Source organism: Lepisosteus oculatus, chromosome 10 (assembly GCF_040954835.1).
Source record: "Lepisosteus oculatus isolate fLepOcu1 chromosome 10, fLepOcu1.hap2, whole genome shotgun sequence".
Classification (NCBI taxonomy): domain Eukaryota; kingdom Metazoa; phylum Chordata; class Actinopteri; order Semionotiformes; family Lepisosteidae; genus Lepisosteus; species Lepisosteus oculatus.
This window is the reverse complement of record NC_090705.1, coordinates 20,635,424-20,653,557: the sequence shown is the minus strand read 5'-3', so window position 1 is coordinate 20,653,557 and position 18,134 is coordinate 20,635,424. Positions and strand designations below refer to the sequence as shown.

General features: G+C 38.7%; 1 protein-coding gene across 3 annotated transcripts in view; it reads left to right on the top strand.

Moving 5' to 3' along the window:
* Window positions 1–608: 608 nt before the first annotated feature.
* tsnare1 (T-SNARE Domain Containing 1) overlaps window positions 609–18,134 on the top strand; it is a 221,091-nt gene continuing 203,565 nt past the window's right edge. For all 3 annotated transcript variants that reach the window (XM_069194987.1, XM_015357115.2, XM_015357114.2), the window contains exon 1: window positions 609–694. The gene's annotated coding sequence lies outside the window, so the exon portion shown is untranslated. The remainder of the gene's footprint in view (window positions 695–18,134) is intronic.

Sequence of the window (18,134 nt, the reverse complement as noted above, 5' to 3'; positions counted from 1 at the left end):
TATTGCAATAACACATCAATCTGGGTCCCTAGTCACTACTTCACACTACTGTCTATGTTATAAAAATTGCTTTCTGCCACTCTCAGTCCAATGCAAAAAACATGTTTTGTTTTACAACAGTTTTTTTTTATATTCTGCTTTAAGGATGTACATTTATTAAATGTCACCTCAGATCACCCCATGCAAGTAAAGTGTGTAAGTCTTTCTGTTCTTCAGCAATTTCCTAAATAGTTTTTCTTGCTGCTTGCATGTTTTTTCTCCTGTTTGAAAATAAACAGTGCCTCTTAAAAATAAATGTATTCTAAAACATTAGAAATTGCATTTATGTAATAAAAAAACTTTATTGATTAAGATTCTACAAATAGAAAAAGATAACTTTATTACTGCACGTCTGCTATCAGTACAGATGAAATCATGTAGTGTATGAAATAAAGACATTTGTAACATTACATTGGATGTCAGAAAGCTGCAGTTTTTGTCCTTGTTTTAGCTGATGAAGAAGAAAAAATGATCTTCCCTTGACTTGAGCGAGCCTTTGGAAACTACATCTCCCAGAATCCCAAAGAAAATCATATGACCATTGTAAGGCAGCAGGTGGAATTGGTCATGTGACACTGTTAGCCTGCCTGTTTCTGTAAGCTGTTGCTGCTGATCCGATTGCTAGACACACTGCTGTATCATCCTGCTGTGGAAGGTAATGTGTGAAAAATCCTTTTTTTTCCCTCATGCATTTATTTAATGCCTACTGCTGAGCTGTTTTTTAAGAGATGGGGAAGGGGGAGGGGGTAGATCAGGGAGTCCTGTTTTCCCCTTGTGTATGAGCTGCAGCAGCATCAGTCTCATGAGCACTGGAAGAGTGTGAACTCTGAGTGAAAACAAGGCGAGGAGAATATTCAGTATCATCGGCTTCCAAGGCCTGTTTTCCCTGGTAGCAAAGCTGGTGAGAAGCATTGAGCAAAATGCATATAAATCAGAACAAGGTATTCACAGGGCAGCCATTATTCTGGTCCATCTTGCATGTGGCCTTCGACTACTGCACATGCAGCCAATCATGAGTGACTTACGCTAGGTGGGGATGCTCTGCATGACCATATCTTCAGACACATAACCTGCATATAAACACTTGTGTAATCTATTTTAAGCACAATAATTATCAACCTGAAAGTGAGATTAAATGCAAATGCATGAGTGCATGCCCACAAAAGATTTAACATGATTTTAGGGATTAACTGAGCTATCTAGATGTCAGTCTTTTCTTTCTCACATGTACTGTATTTCTTGGTCACGTAAAAACAGTGTATGTGGGTGTTCAAATGATGAGTCATATCACACGCAACCCACCTTTATGGCGCAAGCAAAAAGGCAACTCTCCATCTGCTGCCCATATTTGGACTAGCAGGAAGTCCATTCTTAGTGGCCAGGGATGTTCAGTTAGTGCGTAAATGAGACAGATGGTCTCCTTATTTTTCAGTTTTCCTAATTGATATTGGGAACTTGCTATTTAAAGGATAAATTCTATTTATTACTTCTTTTAATTGTAATAATCACACTCACTGTTGGTGCCAGTCGGAGCCCCATCTTTCAGCAATGTGAAGGCTGATTACGCAAATAGTTTGGGATAGGGGAGTATTGCACCAAACATATATTGATATAGTTGATATAGTTATATTTTCAGCTGGTACACTGATGGATGCAGAATTGTCTGGTCTGGGCTTTCACTCTATTGGTGTAGGATGTTTCTATAAGCCAAGAGAGAATGTATATGGTTGCTCTTCTGTGGACTGATCCTAGAGAGGCAATATATTTCTGTTACATGGCAAACAAAATTGTGCATAATACTACGAATGAGATGATCCTGGTATATAGCACCATTTGACCACAGCCTTGATTTAAATTCTGCACTCTTAACTATACTGTATATTTTAACATTCTCTTTGCCTTTTTTATTACTTACATACCATCAAGAAACAGCTTCGGTCTGGATTTTTTAAATGCTTCTGAAAAAATGTAGTAGCCATTCATCTAGGCCAAGGGTAGTCTACCTTGGTACTTCCATTCAAGTGGGAAGCTTTATTTTAGCTAATTCTCAGCTATCGTTGTGATCTTATGTCAATTATGTTATTCGGGGTTGATTCAGTTATTCATTTATTAGAAGTCCAGTGATAGCACGGAATAAACGTTGCCTACTCTTGATGAAAATAACATTTAAAATAGTGAAATATACTTGTGGATGGAGTTCAATGGGAAATATAATTTATTAGAATACAGTATATGGAGAAAGTGGGAGCAGTACTGTGCTGATGGCTTCACTTTCTAGGCTATCTGTATGGAGTTTGTAAGTTTTCCCATGTTCTCATGGGTTTCCTCCATGTGCCCAAGTTTCCCGCCACCGTCCAAAAATATACCAGGGAAAACTGGCTCTGGTGTGAGTGTGTGCATGTTGTGTTTGTCTGCCCTGTGATGGACTGGTGTCCCATCCAGGGTGTATCCTGCCTTGCACCTGTTGTTCGCCGGGAGAGGCTCCGGCTCCCCCATGACCCTATATTGGATAAAGTAGTTAGAAAATGGATGGAACAAATGTCATTTTTAACCTGGCTGACTAATTTACTAATATGATTTCACTTAAATACTGACTACTTCATTAAATACTATATTTTAACAACTATCCATTATCAGAAAACTGCTTATTTCTGGTAAGGGTAACAGCTGCATTTTAAACATAGAGATGTAAAATGTACTCTGACCACCTTGATTCATTTTAAAAAAATAAAATCAATTATAAAAGCTTATTAAAACAAAATTTTAACATTTTACAGAATAGTTCAATATAAGTACATTTTGATATTTTGAGCATTCTGAGATATTCTGTTTTTTTTTCATTTGAAACTCAGTTTCTCCTTGAATCCTTAAAGCAGGCTCCTGTATCTTTTAATCCAACGTGGCAACAAACAACCTTTTTTTTACAGATTCTTGTTCTTTTTCCAGTATTGAAGAACTCTATTAATTAATAGAAACTCACATAGTGTTTCAATAAGCAAAGTGTATTTGGCAAACTTATTGGAGTGCACATTAAGATCACATTAATTAATGCTGAAGATTTTAAGCAGAGAAGAAGACCTCTCAAACTTATTTTCGTATTTTCTAATCTAAAATAAGCAAATGATTAGTATCAGGGATGGAGTATAATTGATTGCAGCTGGTTATTAACCTCTGGGATCAGTGTGCCCAATGTAGAGCACAATAAGGACAACACTTAATCAGTCCCTAATTGCAGTCTGTAATGAAATTAGTTCCTGGTTCTGCTCTGCAACTTTATTTGTAACAGACGTATTGACAAGGGCACTGTATCAGAGATCGTGTTGGCATGGCATTAGTTTGACTTGTTTTAGTAGAGTGGTGTAGAAAGGAAACCAGACACATTTTATAACCTCACCATACTAAGAAGGCTAGTAATTAAATATAATGCATCTGTGCATTGAACATATTTGTAATATTTACTTATACCTAAAACATCTATTTTTTATTTTTTAATAAAGTGGGCAGGTAATGAATCATGAAGATTTGATTCTTCATGATAGAATCTAGCTTTTATTTGTGCTGAATTATCTGCTTTATTTGTATTTTTCTTTTTACGAGCCAATTGCAGATTGAACTAAAATATATTATTAATAAATATTTTACTTTCATGATTTGTTAATACTGTTTGAATTTCAAACTACTGTTGCTGAATTGTATTTCTCAATTGCATCTAGGATGTCCAATTAAACATTAATTTCAGTCCACACAGATCCCTGGGTGGTCTGGTCATGCTCAGGGAATGCCACAGTTAAATTTGGGAGATATCAACCAACCTTGAACTGGCCCGGAACCCACTGGACCTGTACTTTGTTACATTCTCTAAGTACAATACAGTTTTTTTTAGACCTTTTCACATAGGGAAGTGCGGCAGTTTAAGTAGTTTCTTTAAATAAAAGGACATTGTGCCCTTGTATTCATTTGACATTGGTGCACTGTCAGCTTATGAATAATTGACATAAAAACATCTATTGTGTTATACTGTAAAGGTTACTACTTAGGATGCTCATCTAGAAGAAGTCAGAGCGAAGTTCCCTTTTTGCAGGGTCACATTCAACTGTATCTTAAAAATAAGTAGTTCCATAAATGTGTTGTTACCCCATTTCAATTAAAAATGAGTTCTTGTCTTACAGTAGGTAAACTGTCCTTAATAAGAATATGACTATTTTTATTTTTAACAATAAGGTTAGACAGAGCTATATTATAGAAATAACTAATGTTGATTACATTCAGGTTTAAAATATTCTCTAATATGGCTCTAAAAATGTGAACATTGAATCCTTGTTACAATTCAGATGATCCGTCTGCTAAAATATTAAAACAGCATTCAAAGGTCATAAAGACTAAGTGTTTATGTCTTTTATGTCTCCTTTTGATCTCTTAAAATGTTGGTGGATGTTAAACCTGTGACAAATATGATGTGCATAAAGTCTCCACAAACCTTTTGCTTCTTAGGTTTTAAGTAAATTACATTGCACTCCCATCTCAGCTTTTTTTGGCATTTTCCTCTCTGAGATGACAGTTGACATGGCACTGCTACAATTCTTAGGCAAAATAGGAAAACTGCAATTGCACAGTGAAATCTAAATTTCTACCTAAGGGGAAAGATAAATTTTGAAAAGGGAAAGTCTGATCTGATAAATAATTGGAGCCATTTCCAGCTAACAGGTAGCTCAGGTAACCATGACTTTGTCTTGGGTAAAGTGGTTAGAAAATAGATAGATGGATTTATTAGATATTTTTTCTTTTGAGAGTACAATAGGTTTTTAAATTCTCTCATCACAAAAATACATGCAGGCCAGTGGCTAAGGAAGAGTAGCAGCACACTAAACTGTCAGGATTGCTTGTCAGTGACATTATGGAGTGCTGCTAGACTGAGATGACACTTCATACCTTACTTTATTCAGATTACGAGGATGCATTAAATTCAGAAATCCATATGGAAAATAGAAAAAAGGGTGGATTTATACAAACCATCTTAAGGTCAACTTCATTTTTAAAGAAAATTAGAGTGTATCAACAATGTAAAGGAAAACAAATAATTGGTCCTAGAAATACCTGATTTTCTGAAAAAGTGGAGAAGCTGATGGTTGGCAGATTAAAATGTCAGCTGTGATGTAGTGCAGACTAAGCTTGTACCCTACCCTTTTCTCCACAGACAGATATCTATCAGTCAGTGCGATCAAAATAGACAGGTTATTTATACTCCTAACTTGACTGATATACTCTGTGGTGTATCTGACATTTTTTGCAATATTTGGTCTCCCCTTTGTATGTGTAGGGATGACTGTGAGAGTTTTAAACAAAAGAGCTATGTCCTTCACATAACTAATAATACAGATTGTGTGTATCCACATTGGATTAAAAAAAATGGTACTGCATCAAAGCTATATCAATGCATTACATGGACATTTTAAATAAAGCAGATTAATCAAGTTGTACTTATTTAATGGATTAACAAAGTCACCAAAGTCTAAAGTTAGCTGGTTTAGAAAAACAGGAAATGTAAATTAAAATTCAATATGACTAATAACAGGACTGACAATGTGAGGTACTTTTTTACACAAAGATTCTGAATGTATGGACAAAAAGATAAAAAATAATGCTGTTATTTGGAAATGGAAAGAAAATGTTTTGTGCATCCAGAGTGACTAGGTGAGATCAGAAAGAGGTTTAATGGAACTTGTATCATTGAACTGCTGGCCAGCTGAGCAATACCTCCTCTAACCTGTAACTGACCTTATATTCTGAAGTTCTTATGTTCAATTAAAGTGTGAAATGCAAGGTCCACAGGGGGCTGGGTTTAATTCTGGATCTGGGGTGCTATCCGTATGGAGTTTACATGTTCATTCCTCCAGATGCTCCAGTTTCCTTCCACAGTCCAAGGACATACTGATAGGTTAATGGATGTTTGGGAAAACTGGCCCTGGTGTGAGTGTGTGCATGTCTGTGCTTGTGTGCACTCTGTGATGGATTGCTGTCTTACCCAGGATGTTTCCCTGCCTTGCACCTTGTCACAGACGTCGGAAGGGACGAACCGTAGAATGGCATGAGAGCGAAAAGACCCTATGCATAGCGGCAAGACGGGGTTTAGCCCTGGCTCAGCTGTTCAGGGAATACCGTATACAAACCTACTGTATGCGCTCAGGTAGTGGACGTGGGGCGACCTGGTGCTAGGCGGGTCTCGGGACATCCGACCGTCAATGCTGAGCAAAGGCAGACTGAAAGACCCGGAAATATATAGCCCCAGAGAGAGAAACACCAGAAGAACAGCAAAGTACTGAAAATGAGAGACAGCACATAGAAGGAGTGCCCTCTAGCTGCAGAGGGCGTGACACACCTGTTGCTTGCCAGGATAGGCTCTGGCTCCCCCGCACCCCAGAGATGGTTGGAATATAATTTCTCATAAAAAAGTGCTGTGAGCACCCACATTCCAAATCCCAACAGAGAAATCATCACTTTATCGTGTTCAATAATCAGGATGCATTTTACTCTTTCTGGAACAGTGCCTATTTTCACTCACTGCTACAAATGGCCCTTTGCTTGCTGTAACCCAAGTGATGTTTGCGGTTGTGGGAAACCTAGGTCTTGGAGGCAATGGCCGGAGGGTGAACCATATGTAGGAAAAGGAAAAGCAGAAGGCTGCAGCTTGGACATTCCGTCGCCCATCTGTTCCACTCTTCAGCAGGGGCCAGAACCCCCTGGAACTGCAGAGGAAGGAGCACACTTTGCTCCCTGATGAGTTTCTGGGAGTGTAAGCCATTGTAGGATTTCACAGTCCACTTTTGAAGAGCAGGAAGACCATATTTTCCAGTATCAGAAGGGTGATCAATTTTTACATTTTCTTTTAATGCATGGCATCAGTCAGGATAAGACTGCAGCTAATTAGTTGTAATTATAATGCTAATTAGTTGTAGTTGTAATAAGTTGAGTGTTTTAGCTCAGTTACGTTTGGCCATACTTCGATTTCATTTATATTGTTGTTGTAGGTAAGAACTGAACTGCTAAATGCTACTGTTTTAGAGATATTTCTTCTTTTTGTCATCGGGTACAGGTTTGAGTAGGTTTTTCTTTTATTGAGGCTTAATATAACTAGATTTCTAGGGATCTACAGTGACCATAGGTTATCATAAGTAAACAATTGCTGATGCGTATTTGCTGACTACTTATTTCACCCTGTCCAGAACATTGAGTGATATACTAGATATACTAGATATATATTCACTAGTAATCACACTTAATCACACTTAAAGAGCAAGAAATAATTTGCAGACATTTTTATAATGTGGAAAGTTGCTTAACTGCAGAGCCTGCATAACTCCAAATGCTTAGGATCAAAACCATTCTTGAAAGCATTTGGATATTGTGGCACTGTGGGTACTATAATGAATGTGTCCTAAGACAAGAATATATTACCCCAGTTCAACAGATTTCCTCAAAGTCCGATTTCTCAAGGTCTAGTAACTCTGGGATTTCTGTAATGATGGTTCTCATGACCACTGGAAATACTTATATTGCCTCTTCTGGTTTCCTTTCTATTTTGATATTAGTCCTTACTGACATAAAAATACCAGACATAAAAAAAATATCTTTGGAGACTCTCCTGTAACTATGATTGTTTCCTATTTCCCACAGAAACACAAAATCATTCCACAATGAAATATCGGTTATTATGGACATTGAAGTAATATTGTAAAAATGTAAATAGAAAATAGATGGTGCGTAAATAAAACTGGAAATCTGTTCAGTCATAAAATTGTATAACTAGAAAGTTATATAATTTGAAGCAATCTGGCAATCTAGTGTAAACCTTCATTATAAATTAAATGAAGGAATTGTATAAAAAATCTACTTAGAAACAAATAGAATCCTTTGAGTGATTTCTAGAGATCACTGGTGCATTTTACACATTTTGCCAACATAATATTTGATATATTTTGAGTTCACATGATTACGATTTAAAAGAGAAAAGAAACCAACTTTTTTTTCACAACCTTCTTTTTTTTGGTAAAGGATAAAAAGACAGAGACTAAAACTGATGTAGTATGAGAGGAGTGGAAAAGCATTAATAGCAGAGCTCAATCAGCTAGAAAGTTCCAGAAATAATGAAAATATAATTAATACCTGCGGTTTTAATCAATGCTTTTGTGTAAATGCCTAAAGCGAACTGTTGCATCCTACTAAAATACAGCACCTCCTCTTTAAATGACTAGTTTATGTGTGAGAATGTTTTCTGACCTTTGTTTATGTAATTGCATCCTTTGAGACTGCTGCAGCATTCAGCTGGCAAAGACAGAGTGTGAAGAAGCAGGAGATACTTTAAGGATTTGATGAGAAGAGTAATGGAGGCAGAAATAGGTATTTTAATACTGTATTTAGAACAATGGTGAACTTGTTACCCTTCCCACGAGAGAGCAATTTTAAAATGAGAATTGATCAGACAATACAGACTTACATGCAATTACAGGCTATTTGCAAGATGGCCTTCAATATGCACTTACAAAACACAATCATTCCAGGTTACTTTTAGTGACATTAAAGTTGTTAAGATGAAAATCTTTTGGCGTTCCTTTCAGAATGCTAACATATTCAGCTAGTGATTTGTAACAATGTGTTTTTGTTCCAATTATTATGAAATCTCCAGCTGTGCATTAATCTATAAAATGGGTCTTAATCAGGAGTAAGATGTTACTTTTTTCCCCTTCTGTGTCTTGTTGTTTTCAGTCAGGTACTGAAAAGATATGTAAAGGACAGTGATATTAGAATGCACCTGAATGTGTAATGTTTTGCTTTGACCTATGATGGTGGTGTGTAATAATTCAAAGCTTCCCCATAAAGACATGCACTGTCTATTTTCATATGCATATACTGCACATCTTTCCAAACACCATGTGTCTTCTCATTTATTATTGACAATGCAACTTCTCTTAAACCAAAGGGAAGATGAAGAACTTTAGTCCTTTCAAACACATGAAAACACAGAGGACCTTGTCTTACACAAACTGAAGGTCGCAGATTCAATCTGTATTCACCCCATTGTGTCACCTAACTCTTTAAAATGTTATTGATACGCACCTGGCTTGCTCTTTGGAGGCAACAATAAATCTGCTTCATTATAGAGCATGGCAATAAAGTCACATGGCCAATTTACTGCTGCCACATGTGAAGACATGTCCACAGCAAGACAATGAGTCCTTGGTATTAGATTTGGGGAAGGGATCCCAGGAAGGACAGGAGCCAACCCTAGAAGAAGCTGTACACAACAGCCCCAGTCCTTCAAGAAATAATCCACACTCCTCTCAACAAATTATGAATGTTTCCGATTGCTATATACTGTAATCATCAGAAAATACTATCACACTACTTGCCAACACTATTTTTTACTGCAAATGGAAAGTCAGTTCACATCCCAAGATCTGAAGACATTTTTGGAAATGAAAAAAATCTGTGCATTGAAAGAGTTTTCTGAACATCCTATGGTATATGGTGACTAAAAGAATCAACACAGATAAATAAAAAATTAACACAGCAATATTGAGTTACTGGGCTTTTGTATATTATGATATTTTATTTACCAAAAGATTTATACTTCCATTATTAGATTTTCCTTATATATTTAATTTTGAGAACAGCTTGAAAATGGCATGTCTGTCACAGACTTTACAGGTTTAGTCTCTGTGAGCTGGGTCTCTGCAATCTCTCTTGTTCCTGCACAGTACTCTGTCTGTTCACTAAAGTAACTCCCTTTCAGTTTGCCTTTAGAACTAAGTAAACAGTTTTTTTCAGTAAGTGCAATCAACCCATGAGAGTTAAGAGTCCAACTACATGTTTGTAAGTGTCTTTGGTATCGATCATCACTCTTAAGCAACTTTTAAATCAGAGCTCAATGAACTGGGAGAGAGATTGCGATGAGAACAGCTGGCTCCAGCAGAGCTAATCATACCCACTGTGTGATTTCACTAGAGAGGAAGTTGAATTCAATTTGTGAAGCATTATTTGTACAACCTTCCAGATAAAAAAAAATAAATTAAAAAATGTCCTTATTTGTTGATTTAAATAGGAATTCTGGTGCAAAACAACAAACAACTACTCTAAACTGCTACTCTAAACATATGAGGTCATTGTATAATAATGGTATTTTCCAAAATATCTACAGTACATAATGCTACACTGCCAATCTCATAACCCAGGCTTATCAGTGCAGCCTCCCAAACCAGAAGAGATATCCTATTAAAAATACCACTAGGATAAGCAATTGGACAGATGTTTTCTGACTCATTATTAAAATAAAGTGGTGTGTTAGTTTTTATACTGAAAGACCCTGGGAAACATCATATTAAATCCTTTTCTTCTGATCTTAATGAGCAAGCTATCAAGGTGGAGCCGAGGTTTGGTGTGTATCTGGTTTGGGGATCTGAGGGTTCTTTGCAGTTGATATTGTTGAAAAATCATATTAGACCACTGCATAATATATATTTACATATATAATTTGGGGTCTTCAGCCCTCATTAGTTAATACAGTATACATACAATTAGGTAAGATAAATTGATAAATATAACATTGGTAAGTACTGTAAGTTAGACAATAATTATTAGTGGGTGCTCAGAGGTATTCTAAAATATGTTTTTATCATACTTTACATCAGTACAAATTGAGCACACTAGTTATTTTTGCTCCCTTTCTGTTTTGATTTATGGACTGTACCTGCTGTTCATTCCTTTTACTTGTTTGAAAAGGAGGGAGTGCTGGTGAAGATGGAACTGTGAGTTCAAACCTTTTGGTAAAAATGCCAAAATGTATAATTTTAAACACTACATATATTTTTAGAGGCTTATGGTGGTGGGGTGTTATCGACAATTTTAAAGCTATATTCACAGCTCACACAAATTGAAAGTAACATTTCAAAGATTTTTCATATCTATAAACATGGATACCTTACTGAGATGTAAACCATGTATAGTTTAAGACCGGAGTAGCAAACAAATAGCCTCTCAAATTAAGAAGGATTTTTGATATTAAAATAGAGTGTTCCCATCAGGAGACAGTACTTCTGGATTGGCAGACTGAGGTGGTAGTCCCCATTTTTAAAAAGGGGGACCAGAGGGTGTCTTCCAGATACACCCATTGGGAAATAGAGAGGGATCACACTCATCAGTCTTGAAAGAGGGAAAGCCTATGCCAGGGTGCTGGAAAGGAGACTCTGCCTGGTAGCTGAGCTTTGAGTACAGGAGGAACGTTACAAATACTCTCCTGGTCAACTCTGTCATTGCATAGATATTTGAAGAGCCATGGGAGCTTGCCACCATTATGTGCAGTACATGTGTTTTGTGGACCGTGTACCCCAGGGTGTTTTGTGAGAGATGAAGTAGGAGCATAGGGTGCTGAAGCTGCTGGTGCATGCCATCTAGTCCCTGTATTTACAGAGCGAGAGTTGAGTCTATATTCTCTGTGTTAAGTCAAGCCCATTCAAGGTAGGCATTGCACTCCACGAAGAGTGCATCTTGTCTCCTTTCCAATTTCTGATCTTAACAAACAAGATAACAAAGTGGAGCCGAGGTTTGGAGTGTATCTGGTTTTGGGGCCTGAGTGCTGCATCTCTGTTGTTTGAAGATTATATTGTTGTCTTCAACTCATCCGACTGTGATCTCTGGCGCACACTGGAGAGGTTCACCACTGAATGTGACGCAGCTGGGGTGAGAGTCAGAACCTTCAAATCTGAGGTTATGGTTCTCTCCCAGGAAAGAGAACCTCCCAGGAAGAGAAGTGTGACTATTTCTATCTATGTGGGAGGGGAACAACTGCCCCAGGTGGAGTAGTTTAATTAACTTAGTGTTTTGTGCACTGGTACGTGTAGTGCGGATCATGAGGCTAAACAGTGGATTGGTACAGAAGCTGCAGTACTGTGGATGGTGAACTGAACTGTGGTAGTGAAGCAGGAGATGAGTTTTCAGCTGAAGCTCTTGTTTTTCTGGCCAATTTATGTACTCACTTATAGTCATTGTCTTTGGGTAGTGACTGAAAGAATGAGATTGGATGTTCAAGGAGCAGAAACAAGGTTTCTCCATAGGTTTGCAAGGCTTACCCTCTGTGACAGGGTGAGGAGTTCAGCAGTCTGAGTGGACCTTGGAGTAAAGTTGCTGCTCCTCAGGATCAAGACTAGCCAGGTGAGGTATTTTGTGTATCTGGTTGGGATACACCCCGGGCGCCTTCTGCTGGAGGTGTGCCAGGCACAACCCACTTGGAAGCGACACTGGGCAGACTGAAGACATGCTGAAGGGATTTCTTGGCTGGCCTGGGAACACCTGGGAGTCCCTCAGGACACACTGGATACTGTTGCCAGGGAAAATCAAAGGCTGGTTTACTCTGCTGAGCCTGTTGCCACTGCAACTTTCACCAAGAGTAAGCAGTTAAGAAATGATGATGGTTATGATACTTGTCAGAGTGCTCGAGAGAATGAAATTCTATGTGAGGGAAAGGACCTGTTACATTCAGGGAGTAGGCTCTGCTTATATTTTTATATGAACAGCTAATAGGAAAAGAGACTTAAGCTATGTCTAGATTCTCCTTAGGCAATGTAAGGAGAAGGTAAATGTGATGTTGAATGTTCTCATTAGTGACAGATTGAGCTGGTTGACGGGACTGTGAGACTCTGTGAGTTAGGGATAGTTCAGAAACTACAGTTTTGGTCTGTACAAAGGAGTGTCACAAGTGGTGGGCAGGTGCCATTGGATAAATTGTTTGTAAGGCATAATGTGGGTGAAAGTACGCTGCAGAGGAACAGAGAACAGATTGAGCCAGCTATAACCTGGGTTGACAGGTGGCACTGGGACTTAATGGAGTTGGGCTTTGCTTTACAGCATAGTAGTGTACTTTCCTCTCTTAAGTGAGAGAGAGGAGTGTAATTGACACAAGTTGTAGTTTATCCTGAAAGCTCCCTGTGTTTTAACATCAGCAGATAGATAGGCAGTCTAAGAGATAACCACAGACTGACTGCTGTTATGGAAGGGACACAAGTTCTAATTACAGAGCAGTGTTCCTGACCAAACCAGATCAGCCAGAAGAATTAGTGTTAGGACAAATTAGTGGGTACTGAAGATTTGGAACTTGGTGAAGTGTGATAGTTGTAAATACTGACAACTGGGCATTTAGGGTTACATTGAATTTAATGATCCAGGGTCTCTTGAGTTAAAGGAATTATTTTATTGAATGTTGCAAATGTGAGATCTGTAGTTAATTGAGTTGAATACTTCAATGCTTACAAGAGTTAAGCAGAAGAGCTTATGAATAGTGGTACTGTAAATGATTACAAAGATGACAGTTCAATCTTCCCCAACGGGAGACCAACGTCTTAGATCTAGGAAATGTGGAAAGTGTTTTAAAGACAAGGACAGACCCATTAAAATTAATAAAAAACGAATGACTCCTAGAAAGTATATGCCATTTGGCTGTCATCGTCACATGAGTGGAATAAATAATAACAGGTCATTAAGCTCATTTGTTTTTTTTCAGTAGTTGGTTCATCCTAGAATTTAATCCAGCTGTTTTTTAAATAAACTAGGATCTTAACTTTGAGAGCATGGCTGAGGAGCTTGTTTCATACTCCCACAACCCCTGTTATCTCCTGTTTACCATTAGCAATGAACTTCCCCATAATTTCCACTTGTGCGCTCTTGTTTGTGCCTTTCTGGTTATTCTGTTCATTGACACTGCAGATTTTAGAAACAGTCCATACAAACCTCTATCTTTTAGAAAACATTTAGAAGGAATGTGACAGATTTCCTCCTTGTTCAAGTAGGTGGCTGTGTCAGGATGCATAGGCTGCAAAGGAACAGGTAAAGGTTTATTCCAGGCTGAAAGGAAAAGAAAAAACACCTTTTTTCACATTTCAGCTGTGGAGCCTTTAAGTTTGTCTGGGAGTTCCTAATTGGGTTGATGATCCGAGGGCTCTCTTTGGCTCGGGAGAGGGCCTTGTCAATAACATGGGTAGAATATGCTCTGTTAATGAAGAGTGCATTTTGAGGACTTAATTATGGAAGTCCATGTCATCACTGCAAAATATTTGGAGCCTAAGGAACTTTGAAAAGGGGAGATTTTTTAGTATGTGTGGGGAGGAAGGAACTATACAAGAGATAGCTACAGTATGTGAATCTGTGGATTTGTAATAGACAGAAGTAGAGAGTCATGGATGGTTAATGGATAGGTCTACTATATGTCCAGAAACAGAAGAATAGTGGAAGATATGTTAACTGTATACTTGATTGATGGGTGGAAGATGGTGACATGATCCAGGAAATGCTCAAGCTAGTCATTAAAGCATGTGGCGGCACCAACACAGTCATCGATGTATCATCTGTAAAGGTCAGGAACAAAGCTTGTATAGGAAGCAAAGAAGCATTCTTCTATCCAGCAGAAAATTAGCATAGCTGGGCCCCATCCTGGTTCCCATGCAACTCCACTGACTTGCTGATAAAAAAGGTTATTGAATGAGAAAGCATTCAGTGTGAGTACCAACTCTGAAAGACATACAAGAATGTGGGTAGGTGGATCAAGCACTGTGCATTTGTCCAGTGTGTGCTTGATGTCTGTAAAACCATCATTGTGGGGAATGATGGTGTATAAGGATGTGGTAAAAATAAACATTCTGGGCCCTTAAAATTGAAACGGTAAAAGGTTGGAGAACATGGTTAGTTTCCTTAATATATGAAGGATGTTCTTCCACCAGTGGAACCATAAGGCTGTCAAGAGAGACTGAGATGAGATGGTGGAATAGATGCATGCTGAGATGATAAACAAGGTGGCTCCAGAAATCTGCAAATAAAAGCCCAAAAAAGCAACTCTGCGTAGTGTAAGATGCTTGTTGCAGGGTTAACAAAAATACTCAGACCTAAGCTACCTAGACAATCAAATATCTATACTACCGGCTTACACTGTGAGATCTTTTACTGTATATTCCTAAACATACTGTATATTCCAGAGCACCCGGAGTCGGTTTATGACCACGCCCTTTCGGAGTGTTCTTCACTATAAATACGTGGACCTGACAGACCTTGGGGCTCTCTCATTGAGGTTCGACACTGAGCCCTTCAATCTTTGTCTCTGTGTTTGTTACCAAACACTTTAATAATAAATAAACCTTATTCTTATATAGTACTTTTCTGGACACTCCACTCACTCAAAGCACTTAACAGGTAATGGGGACCCGTCTCCACCACCAAAACCACTAATGTATAGCACACACTTAAATGATGTGACGGCATTCAAAGAGCATCATTATGCTCACCACACATCAGCTATCAGTTGATAGAAAAACTGTAATGAAGCCACTTCATAGATAGGGACTATTATGAGGTGATGACTGAAAAAAGGCAGGGGGAAATTTGGCCACATTCCAACTCTTTTCAAGAAACACCCTGGGATTTTTAATGACCACATGTCAGGGCCTTGGTTTTATGTCTCATGCAAAGGACAGCGACATTTTTTTTACATCACTGTACTGGGACAATAGGGCCCACACAGACCGCAGGGTAAGCGCTCCATACTGGTCTTACCAACACCTCTTCCAGCAGCAACCTTAGCTTTCCCAGGAGGTCTCCGATTCATACTAGCCAGGCTCACACCTGCTTAGCTACAGTGGGATGCTAGTTGCACGTCTCAGGGTTATATAGCTGCTGACTGTTTTCCTTTGCTTGCTTTGCCTTGTCAGCTTGTTGTGTTTCCAGCTCCTGCTTTCTTGTTACTACCTCATCTTTGTTTACCGTGTTTATCTCGGCTTCAATCTTGGCTGTGAACTTGGACTGAACTTCGGCCTATCATCCAGAAATTCCCTTGTCCTTGTAGTTTTCTACAGTGCTTCCCCAGTTAAGACACTCACTTGTTTCAAATTATGACCCTGGACTGTGTTTGCTTGCACTATGCTCTGGCTCTCTAGCTAGCCACAGCACCATATCTGTATGCATGCTCAGCTCGCCAGTCAGCAGGCAGCCTGTTACTCATCCACAGAGTGCACATCACCTGTTCCCTATGATCCCAGTATCATGCAGCTCTGGGCATTCCCTGTGTGCTGCTTGCTGGCTTCTGGACTCAGCAGCCTTTCATCGAGAAAGTGGGTTCTTTACATTCCTGGATCATACTACAAGTCCCACCTCGGTTGCCCGACATTACAATTACCACCCTATGTCTCGATTTAAATATGATAGCTCTGAGAATGGCTAGTGGTTTTCACTTGCTATTACAGTTTCTAGCAAGACCAGCCTGCCATACACACTAATATTGTTCAGAAAGTTACACTTAGTTATTGTAAATACATCTGGTGAGAATGATAAACCATGTTTGTAACTACAGTATAAGATGAAACATTTTGTTTAAGCACTCACGCAACAAAATAAGCTTGTGAGGGCATCACAGTGCTTAATGTTTTAACATTGTAAGCAAACCACGTACTTCCATCACTCAATGTACTGTACCTTAGTATCTCAGTTTATTCATGCTAATTTGTAGGTGAGTGTCTTTGAAGTTCAGACATTAAGTAAGAGTATAAGCCTACAGAACAAGGTTGCATAAAATTAATGTTCAAATGAAATTGAATTGAACAATAATATTGTCCTAGACTTTTAAATTAGTGGCCAGCAGCCATATCACCCTGCAGCTCTCAAGTGGGTACCCACTGAAGCTAAGCAGGGTTGAGGGTCTGTACCTGGATGGGAGTCCTCCTGGTAAGCTATGGATGCTGCTGGAAGTGGTGTTAGTGGGACCAGCGGGGAACTTTGTGGGTCCTAATACCCCAGTATAGTGGCGGGACACCGTCTTTCGGATGAGACATTAAACTGAGGTCCTGAATCTCAGTGGTCATTAAAGATCCCTGGGCATTTTTCGATAAGAGTAGGGAGTAATCCCAGTGTCCGGGCCAAATTCCCCCTTCAGCCTTTCCAGGAAATTACTGTAAATTATTAGTAGAGATCTAGCATAATAATATTTAGGAGTCTGGAACAAACAGTTGGCCATGTATAGATAAGAAGCCTGTTACATTTACATTTTTATTTCAATTTAAGAGCTTCTCTCTAAATGACAACTTGCTGCTTCCCCAGATTTTAAGTGTAACATTGTTGAAACCCTGTATAAGAGTTACATTGCAAGAGGAACCTCAGGAGATAGTGAACCATGCTGCTGATCACACAGCCCCTGCAAGTAATCTACTGAGCAACCTACCTTGATACTGGCAGGTTAAAAATGTCATGAGCTTCATTCCTCTGTGTGCAGCACACCTCAGTTATTATGTCTGATATCTATAACACTAGCACTTTTTAGCCACATAACCCCTGTGTGAGAGCTTTCTACATCATTCTGCTAAGCCATCGTCCCCTGCCAGTAATGGTATCTATATCACTTTCTGGATCTGGATTTTTTCCTTTCGAAATAGACATCTATAAACCTTGATGACTCCTCCAGAGGTATCTTTCTGTTGTTTCTCAAGCATTGTCAGTCTTCCTCCTTGCACTCTTTTAGAAGAGTGTAGATAGCACGATGCCTGTCTTATTTCTGACAGCTTTCAATAACAATCTGTCGCTCACACTTCCTGCCTCTAAAAGGTTTCCTCCAGCCATAAAGCGAGCTTAATTTCTGACAGGACTTTGAATCACTATTCCACTTTCCCTGCAAGGGGACTCTGTGACAGCTAACCTACTGCATGTCCCTTTGCTACCCCTGCCTCTGGCTGACAGATGTGACATGTGCTCGTCTACCCGTAATCTTTCCCTTAATGATGAATCCTGAGGTTGTGAGTAAGCTCTGTTATACTCTATAACTTCTTTCATGCAGTGAAAATATTTCTGTAGTGCACAGAACCTTTGCTTGAATTATTCCCCATAGACGTATGCAGGCAACTGGGTGACTTGCTTTGAAGAGTACACGATTGATTATTAGATGCTACACAATGCCAAACAGTGAAAATGTTCACAAACCTTGAACATACAAAATTCTAATTGACTTGCATTTCAGAAGCTTCACAGTTTAAACAGTATCTCTCACAAATTTTACTCTATGGTAAAGTAAGTGGTGAGCA